Below are 9,759 nucleotides of genomic sequence, written 5' to 3'. Positions count from 1 at the left end.
TACCTCAAAAAAAAAAAATGCTTTTTATTTAATGACAAAAAAATAGTATGTTTCTAATTACTTATTTTTGCTTTTATAAACTTTTCATAAGCATATGTAAACTATATAGTAATTGTGTCATCAATGTGACCATTTTTATGGCTTTCTTTCCTCTAAGTGTAAATAGAACTTATTAAATCCTGATAGTTTTCTATCAATAAATTATTTTTATTTTTTGATTTTCATGTTCAATAAACTTTGGCAAACAGTTCTATAGTTAAGAGATGTCTCTAAACCAAAGGTCAAACTAGTTGTATGGTTTACTCTGCCCCATTCGTAGGATTGGAAATACTTGGCAGTTTCTGCAGTTGATGCTAATTCAGATGGGAGCTGTATTCCAGTTATGCTTATTTGTGGTGATTTCTTGGCTGAAAGAAGTCAGCACATGAATTGCCTTCTCAGCCTAGTAATTATTGCACATTTGGTGGCTGGGTTTATTATGAGGTTCCTTAGGGTAATGTAATCAGTTTTACAGCCACCCAAGGTTTATTTCAAGGGGCAAAACTCACCAAAAGTTTACCTGCTTATTAAGTGCAACCCTCAGCATATAGTGGTAAGAAAATACTACTTTTCTAGAGAAGGAGCTGGCACACTTTTCTAAAGGGCCAGAGAGTGAACATCTTAAACTTTGCCATATGACCTCTGCTTTATCCGTCAAGTCTGCCATTGTAGCAGGAAAGCAGACAGAGATCAAAGGTAAACAAAGGAGCTGTGCTCCAATGAAACATTATTTATAGACACTAAAATGCGCATGTCATATAATTCTCAAATGTTGCAAAATATTTAAATTTTTTTTCAACATTTGAAACTACAAAAATCATTTTTAGCTTACAGGTCGTACAGCACAGGCTGGGGCAGCATCTGGGCTCTTTCCCAGCAGAGATGAAGGATGAAAGAAGGGGCCTGCCTGGGCATGTGGAGTTGGCTCCTGCCTTGTTGTCCAGTGCCAGCCCCGTGCTCAGGACAGACAACACAGGGGCCCAGCGCATCCCGCTCCAGTTCTTTGGCCTCAGTCTGGAAGCCAGCACAGTGAGAAGTCTAAGCGCCCCTGCCCCAAACCGGCCCAGAGCCAAGGGCGGCACCTCTGGCTGCTCCAGCAAGCAAACAGCTGCATGTGAGCAGAGAAAGGGGGTGGGGCCAGATGGCAGGAAACCATACATCTTGTAAACAACGGGGGTCTGTAGGCAGACATAGAAAAGCAGGAACTTCTGGACGGACAGAAAACCTACATTTTGGGGTGACAAGTGTGCTGGAGGCAAAGGAAGGTGGGAAAACGGGAATCTAAGGCCTCTAAATGTAACCTTTTGCTCATTAAGCCCTCATTACAGTAAAACTAGCCTTGCAGATGAGAAGTTCCCGTCATGCACCGGGGCCGGGACACTTCGCAGCGAGGCTAAATAAGGAGGAAACTCCCCCCTCCCCTCAGAAAGGTGGAGCTGGGGTGAAAACCAGGAAGTGCGACCCCGCCCCCACCCTCCCCAATGAAGACTCCGCCCCTTCGTTTGCACGCCCCGTGGAAGCAGCCTGTCCAAGCAGCTCAGCGCCGCGGCGCACCCCCGTCGGCCCCCTGCGCCCCGGAAGTCCTCGCTGTGTCTTCTCCTCCCTGTTGTCTCTGAATTCTTCCTGCGACAAGATGAGAACCTCTTCTCTGGTGAGGAGGCGGCTGTGGATCCACCGGCTCTTCCTGCAGCTGGGCGGGCGGGTCTGGGAGGAGCCCCTCGGTGCGGGCGGAGCCCAGGGCCCCGGGCCTTGGCCTCTCTGCGCCGCGCCCCGGGCTTCCGGGCGGGGCAAGGACTGCAGGTACAGGGAGCTCCGCCGCGGGGGCCCGGCCGGGAGCTGGAGGAGCGGCGGGCAAGGAGGGCCCGCCTCCCTGTCCGGAGCCTCGCAGAGGCCTCCGCCCACAGGGAGGGCGGCAGAGGTGGAGAGCCGGCGGGGGGCACCGCGCTCCTCGCCGAAGGCCTTCCGACTCCAGGCTCGTTCCCCACGGGATCAGAACCGCCCCGGCGTCCTGCACTCGGGCCGCTGCTGTACTGGGCGCCTCTTTCTCCCGCTGGCCACTCGCTCCCCTCTGGGCCTCCGCCTCCGATCCTCCGGGAAGTCGGAGCCCTGAGATGGGCCAGAGGAGAAGGGCTCTGGGGCCGATGCCCCAGCAGCTCCTCCTTCCCCCTGAGGGACCTCTTCACGGGCGGGGGTCCGTCCAGGAGCTGATGGGGCTGGGCACCAGGAGTGAGGTGCTGTCCTCCCACGTCCTGCACGGTGAATCCAAGTCCCCCTAAAACTGAGTTCCCTCACTGAGTTTACAGATGATCTCTCTATCCAAAACTTTCTCCCTTTTCTTTGTCACCTCTGACCTCAATGCTGTGCTAATGGAACACTCGTCAAGCAGAATCAGGTGCCTAGACTACCGTTGTTAACGTCATCAATGGACCAGGTGCTGTTGTAGATGTCACCGTTCTCTCCAGATTCAGGTGGTTTCTCCAGGGCAGGATGAGCTCAAAGACCCCTGAGCCGGGGACCACCTGGCCTGAGAATCATAAACCAGAGACAGCCTGACTTCTGAAGCTATGATGAACAAATGTGACATATAGTATGGGATTAACAGTTAGTTACACAATTCTGCTCATAAAAAATATAGCTAACCAGGATTTACTGCATAGGACAGGAAACTATATTTAATGTCTTGTAATAACCTATAATGGAAAATTATATACATATAATGTATAAAATTATATATATAAAATTTTACATATATATAAATATACATAAAAAATATATATAATTTAATATATAAAGTGTGTATAATTTTATATATGTAATATTGTATATACATTTATATATGTGTATATAATTATACATATATATAATTTTTCACTATAGCTTATAGATTTTATATATATATGTATACATATATATATAACTGAATCACTTTGGTATACACCAGAAAGTAACACAATATTGTATCAATAAGTCAACTATAGTTCGATTTGTTAAAAAAGGAAAAAAAAAGAGTCACAGAAATGTCAAGTGATGACGATTAATGGCAGGCTCTTTGTCCTACCCTTTAAAGAAGCCCCGAACTCAACGGCCCAATTGGAGTGTGTCTGTGGCTTTTCTCCCACTCCCTTGCTTGGAGATCTGTAAGTAAACCCTTACTTTGATTAACACACCTGCTGTCAGAGTTGGGCTTTCTGCACCTCAGTCACAAGAGCCCTTGCTCCATAAGAAGAGAACCTCAGGTTGGCAGTTCCAGGGCTTGGAGTGTCATCGACGGGCATGGTCCCTGAAGGGTGCAGGTCTGGGGACCTCCCAACTCATGGTCATGTCCCCAGGGTCTCCATGATGCTTGAACTGCTGTCCCCATCCCCACCAGGGGCGGCGCAGTGGGATTTGGAGCAGCTGGGAAGAGCAGAGAGCTGTGGAGGCCCTCCTTGCTGGGCCCAGAGCACGTCCCTGTCCCCTGCCCTTGTAGCAGCCTCCGTGCACTAAATGAAAGTGGGCTTTAGTGTCTGTAACTCATATTTTAGCTGTTCATCATATTCTGAAGTGTAATAAAGAAACTCTTTAATGGTGTTGTCAATATAAATATTCCGTAAATCAACCTATACTAGGAATAGAAAAGAATTATATTTGAGCCAAACTGAGGTCTATAGCTCAGGAGACATAGATTCTAGAAGGACCTGAAATGTGTTCTGCCAGACTACAATGTTGGTGAGGCTTATAAAGGCAAAAGCCTCAAAATGACATAAGTTGATTGTCAAGAATTATATATATATATATATATATATGTATTTTGATGTGATGGTAAATGGATTTGTTTCTTTCATTTCCCTTTCTGATATTTAACTGTTATTGTATAGAAATGCAACAGATTTCCATGTTTCAATTTTATATGCTGCAAATTTACAGAATTAATTGATGCACTCTAGTAGTTTTCTTGTAGCGTCTTTAGGATTACACACACACACACACACACACACACACACACGAGCACCCCCCCCCCCCGCGCACGCACACGCTCGCACTCAGGGTGTTGCATCGTGCAGATGTGTCGGAACTCAGTTTCTTTTCTTTTTCTTTTATTCTTTTTATGATTACTTTCTGCTTTATCACAAAGTGAATCAGTCGTCCATCTACATCTATCTATCTGTTCGCACATCCCTTCCCTCTTGCGTCTCCCTCCCTCCCACCCCTCCACGCGGTCACAGAGCACCAGCACCGGAGCTGATCTCCCTGTGCTTGTGCGGCTGCTTCCCGCTCTCTATCTACCTTAGGTTGGGTCCTGTCTGTCTGTCCATGCCTCTCTCTCGCTTTGTCACAGGTGACCCTTCCCCCTCGCCACCCACATCCTCAAGTCCATTCTCAAGTAGGTCTGTGTCTTTATTCCTGTTTTACCCCTAGGTTCTTCATGACATCTTTTCCCCCTTAAGTTCCGCATCTACGTGTGAGCGTACGGTACCTGTCCTTCTCTGTCTGACTGACTTTTCACTCTGTAGGACAGACTCCAGGTCTATCCGCCTCCCTACACGTAGCTCAGTTTCGTTTCTTTTTATGGCTGAGCAGTATGCCGTGGTAGATAGGTGCCACCTCTTCTTTATCCGTTCATCCGATGATGATGGACACTTGGGTTGTCTCCGTCTCCGGGCTATTGTGCATAGAGCTGCAGTGAACACTTTGGCCCCCTGTGTCTTTTTTGAATGATGGATCTCTCAGGGTCCCTATGCCTAGTAGTGGGATTGCTGGGTCCTATGGTAGTTCTACGTGTAGTTTTTTAAGGAACCTCCCGTACTGTTCTCCACGGTGGCTGTACCGATTCACATTCCCACCAGCAGTGAGTGCGAGAGTGGTCCCTTTTCTCCACACCCTCTCCGGCAGGCAGGCATTGATTGTTTCTAGATTTCTGGAGGATGGCCATTCTGACTGGGGTGAGATGATATCTCATTGTAGTTTTGATTTGCATTTCTCTGATGATGAATGACGTTGAGCAGTCCTTCCTTCGTGTGTTTGTGGGCAGTCTGTTGATCTTCTTTGGAGAGACGCCTGTTTGAGTCTTCCGCCCACGTTTGGATGGGGTGGTTTGTTTCTTGGCTATGGAGCTGCATGAGCTGCTTATACGTTGTTTTGGAGATGAATCCTTTGTCAGTGGCTTCATTTGCAAATATTTTCTCCCATTCTGAGGGTTGTCTTTTGGTCTTGTTTACGGTTTCCTTTGCTGTGCAAAAGCTTTGAGGTTTCATCGGGTCCCATTGGTTTATCTTTGTTTTTATGTCCATGTCTCTGGGAGGTGGGTCCAAAAGGCTCTTGCTGTGATCTGTGTCAGAGAGTGTCCTCTGCCTCTGTTTTCCTCTAAGAGTTTGCTGGTTTCTGGCCTTACGTTTAGGAGCTCAGTTTCTTTAGTGGATGGCTATTGACTCCACCTTCGCCCCCTCCACCGCCCCCGCCCGCCCGCATTCCGCCAACCCCCGCCTCACCACCCCAGCCAGCCCCGCCCGTGACTGTGGTCAGTCCGTTTTGAAATCCACGTTCTCGCGACCGACCGACCGCAAGTGCGATTTCCCCACCCACCCACGCACGCGCGTGTTGTCTTTGGACTTTGTCGCCGTGTAGGCAGAGACAGATGTTTGTTTCCACTCGTGTGGGGTCAGAGTGTATCCTTCCCTTCCTTTCTGGCTTCTGGGCTTTGCGTGTCTGCTTCTGAAAGACCTCCACCGTTCGAGAAAGGATGAATTCCTGCGTTGTTCTCTGAGCGCTTGCCTGGTTTCGGTTTGCCGGTCCCCGCCTTCCTTCCCTGTCTCCCTCTCTCCCTCCCTCCCTCCCTCCCTCCCTCCCTCCGTCCGTCCGTCCGTCCGTCCGTCCGTCCGTCCGTCCGTCCGTCCGTCCGGGCAGCCGGGGATCTTGCTCGTGACCCTCTGGGCGGCCCGTGCCGGCCGCCCCGGGCCCCGCCGGCGTCTCCGTGGGATATCCCCCCGCCGAGGAATCGCGTCGTCTCCCTTGAGGCAGCCTCCCGGCGACATCTTCCCAGCTTCCCCCCCAACCCCCCCCCCCCCCCCACCCCAACCCCGTCTGCTGCCGGTGTGGCGCCGTGTCGTGCCGACCCGGGAGCTAGCTAGCTCCGTCCGAGACGGACGCCTCAGGGCCGCGCCAGACGCCCGCCGCCTCGCCCCGGGCTTAGCCCGGGCGTTTGGGCGGCCCGGCGCTGCCGCGTCCTCGGTGGCCGGCCGGCGACAGGGACCCGGCCCGGGGACGTTGGAGCCGGTTGTCGGGAGCCACCTGGCGGCCGCTTTTATATTGTCCCTTGTCTCTGGAGCTCCGGCGACCTTCGTGAGGGTTGTGACTGGGCCTCCGGGCCCGAGGCAGAGTTCCGTGAGCCGGGCGACGTTGGTGGCGACTGTCCCGGTGGCGCCCAGGCGTGGGCGCCTCCTGCTGTCGCTTGAGATTGGGCGTGCAGGTCTATGTGGCTGTGACCGTCGCCGCAGTCTCGAGCCCGTTCTGTGGGGCCGTCTGGCCTGGTCGACCAGCACCCGGCCGCGGGGACCGACCGACACGGCCACCCGACCGGACCTGGGACGGGACGGGACGGGACGGGACGGGCCGCCGCCGCCGCCGCGGTGGCAAGGGAGAGGGTCTTTCTTCCGCGTCCTCCGGGGCGGAGGACTGTGGCTTGCCGGTCGGGCCGCCTTCTCCTGGCTCTCACCCTTTGGACCGTTGGCCTGGGCCGCGAGGGGTGACCCGGAGAGAGAGGCACGGGCCCGCGTGCGGTGGTCCCTCGTGGGCTCCGGTCGCCTGGGGGGGGGCGTCTCCCCGGGAAAAGGTTTATCAAGTCCCCCTCCCCTGGGTGTCCGGGGACGTGGACGGACCGGGCCCTGCTCGCGCGGGGTGGCCGGGGAGGGCGCACCCGGCCCTTCAGCGGGCCCACGTGGGTCCCGGTCGGTCGGCGGACGCGACTTCTTCTCACCCTCCCCCGCCCCACCGTCCTCCACCGCGAGTCCCGGGGTGGGGACCGGCCCGAGCCGTTCCTTCCTGGGTGGCCCGGCTAGCTAGGGCGGCCCGGGCCCCGGCGCGCTCCCTCGTGGGGCCCGCTCGTCGGAGGCGGCCGAGTGTGGGACATTTTCTTTTTCTTGAACCGAGTCTTCGCCCGGAGACTCCGAGGGGGACCGGTGCCTGCCCGCGCGGGCGGGCGAACCGGGGAGGGCGACCCCGGCCCGCTCGCTGCCTCCCCCCACCCCACCCCCCACGTTTCCCCGCCCCCACTTGGTCGCCACGCTCCTCGGGTCGACCAGGTGGCCCCCGAGAGCTCCGGGGCTGGTGTGGATGGGGAAGAGTTGGGGACAGGTGGCCGGACCGAGGTTTCGGGGTCCCCCCCGCGATTCGTGGATGGGCCCCGCTCCCGGGCGCTGTGATATTTTTCGCCCGAAATGGGCCTTTTTTGCCACCAGATAGGTGCTGACACGGTGTTCTCTGGCGTCTAGTCGCTGAGGACTTTGGGGCTCTGGGCGCACGCACGCAGGGATCCGGGCTGTGGGCCGCGGGCCGCCGTCTGGCGCCCGAACCGTCCCCCTTGCCCCTTGCCCCTTGAGCCGCCCGCCTGGGCCTGCGCGCCGGCTCTCGTGTGTGCCTGTGTGTGTGCGCCCGGCTGACCCGACCCGCGGTGCCGCCTCCGGTCTCTGGCTCACCCGAGGGCGGCGGGGCGCGAGGTGTGGCGCGTGGGTCTTCCACCCCGTGCGACTACCACCTCGCCCCCGCCGCACGGCACCCGGTGGTGGCTGCGACGACCCCCTCCCCCGCGCAGGCTCTGTGCCACGTGTCAGGCGTTCTCCTCGCGGGGTCGTCGTCGGCCGCCGGAGTTGCCCGAGAGGAAGGTGGGGCGGTGGTGTGCCGGTGAGGCTGAAGCAGGCTCCTCTGGGGATGGTCCTCGCCGTGCCCCTCCCCCACCTTCGGGGCCCTGTGGCCCGTGGCTCTCCGGATTGACTGATCGATGTGGTGATGTCGCGCTCTCCTGGGCCGGGCCGAAGTCGCGCCAGACGAGGGACGGACGTTCTTGTCGAACGGGACCGCTCTTCTCGTTGTGTCCGCGGCGTGCCCCCTCGCCTCTTCTGGTCACGCACTCCCGACCTGTCGAGAAGTGTGTGCGGGAGGGCGGGGGCTGGCTGGTGGTCTCCGGCCCTGACCCTCGGTCTCCCGGCCCCACGGCGTGGGCGGGCCCGTGGTCCTCGGACGCAGCAGACACTCTTGCTTCGCCTCCTTGGCGTGTGCCTCGCGAGCGGTCCTCCCCGCGTGGGTGGGGGGGCCGTCCCGCCGCTGCGCTGCGCGCCCCTGCCGGCGTGTGAGCGTGCCTTGCTTGGTCCTCTGTGGTGCCCCTGGAGCGCTCCGGGTCGTCCCTCAGGTGCCCGAGGCCGAGCGGTGGTGTCGTTCCCTTTTCCCAGCGTGCTCCTCGGGTCCCCGCCGCGGTGGCGTGTCCCGTGAGCGGCTCTCCTCGGGGGGTCGAGGCGGCCAAGGGGGAGGCGTGTGGTGTGTGTGTGCGCGCCTGTTTCTCTCTCCCCCGGTGGGGGGGACGGGGGGCAGGTGCCGCCTCGTCGCCGTCGTCCTCGCACGGTGTGTGCTGCGAGGGGACTGTGTGGCCAGGGCATGGCCCACGGGCGTGGGTGCGATCGTGCTGGGCCGGGGGCCTCTGTGAGAAGGGGGGTTGCTGTCGCGCTTCTCGGGCGTGCTCCCTCCTTCCGGAGCCCCCTAGACAAGCCCGGGGGCGGCACGGCGGAGGTTGTGCCCCCTGGCTGTGGCCGCGGACGCCCCTTTGGGCCGTGTGCTTCCCCGTACCGCAGACCCCCCCCAACCCCACCCCACCCCCGCCCAGTCGTGGACTCGGCGGCGGCTCGTGGAGCGCCTCCGCGGGCCCGAAGGGGGAGAGACGATGGGTGGGGGATGACGCCCCCTCGGTGAGAAAGCCTTCTCTAGCGATCCGAGAGGGAGCCTTGGGGTACCGGACCCCCCAGCCGCTGCCCCTCCCAAGCGTGCCGTGGCCACGAGGGCCACGACTGCCAGAGCACGTGGGCAAGAAGAGTCCCTCGCCTTGGCGGGCGGGCGGGCTCGCGCCGGCTCCGCGGTGGGGCCGAGCGCCGCTCTTTGCCTACCGCGGCCCGCGCCTCCCCCCTCTGAGTCGGGGGAGGGTCCCGCCAGGCCGGCGTCCGGCGCGGGGCCGCGTGCACGCGTGTGCGCGCGGCGACCCCGGTCGGTGGTGGAGCCCAAGCGGGCGGGGAGGGGACGCCCGGGCGCCCCGGCTCCCCAGCCCCGCAGCCACGAGGAGCCCGTCGCGCCTGCCCTGACCGCTCGTCGCGGCGGGTGGCGGGCGGTGTGCGGGCACGGTGCGGGTCGCCTCGCTCGGGAGCGTTTCCCTGGGGCACGAGCCCCCGGGGGTCGGACTTGGATGAAGGCGGATGCGGCGAGGACGTTGAGGTGGAGTTTGGGCGGACGGGTCCCTCCGTGCCACGCGGGGGGAACGTCGCACACGCGGGCCCCCCCCGGCGGCGGGGTCGGGTCGTGGGAGAGGCCCCGGGGTGGCCGGGGCCGGCCGGCGTCTCAGGCGTCGTGGGACCGCCCTCGTGCGTGTGGCGGTGGGACCCCGCGCTTGTTTTCCTGGTGGCCCGGTCGTGTCTCGGCCCTTCCTCTCCCTGGGCAGCGCCCCCCGCGCCCCTGCCCCGCGGCCCTCGCTGTGTGTGTGCGCGTGCC

General features: G+C 58.7%; 1 long non-coding RNA gene across 1 annotated transcript in view; it reads left to right on the top strand.

The window, feature by feature from the left end:
• Positions 1-632: 632 nt before the first annotated feature.
• LOC309797924 overlaps positions 633-9,759 on the top strand; it is a 23,506-nt gene continuing 14,379 nt past the window's right edge. The window contains exons 1-2 of the long non-coding RNA XR_014292872.1: positions 633-1,690; positions 3,107-3,547. This is a non-coding gene — a long non-coding RNA (uncharacterized lncRNA). The remainder of the gene's footprint in view (positions 1,691-3,106; positions 3,548-9,759) is intronic.

The sequence above is a fragment of the Mesoplodon mirus genome (assembly GCF_964341445.2).
Source record: "Mesoplodon mirus genome assembly, contig: HAP1_SCAFFOLD_1237, whole genome shotgun sequence".
Taxonomy (NCBI): domain Eukaryota; kingdom Metazoa; phylum Chordata; class Mammalia; order Artiodactyla; family Ziphiidae; genus Mesoplodon; species Mesoplodon mirus.
The sequence above is the reverse complement of the archived record's forward strand: the minus strand, read 5'-3'. Positions and strand labels throughout refer to the sequence as shown.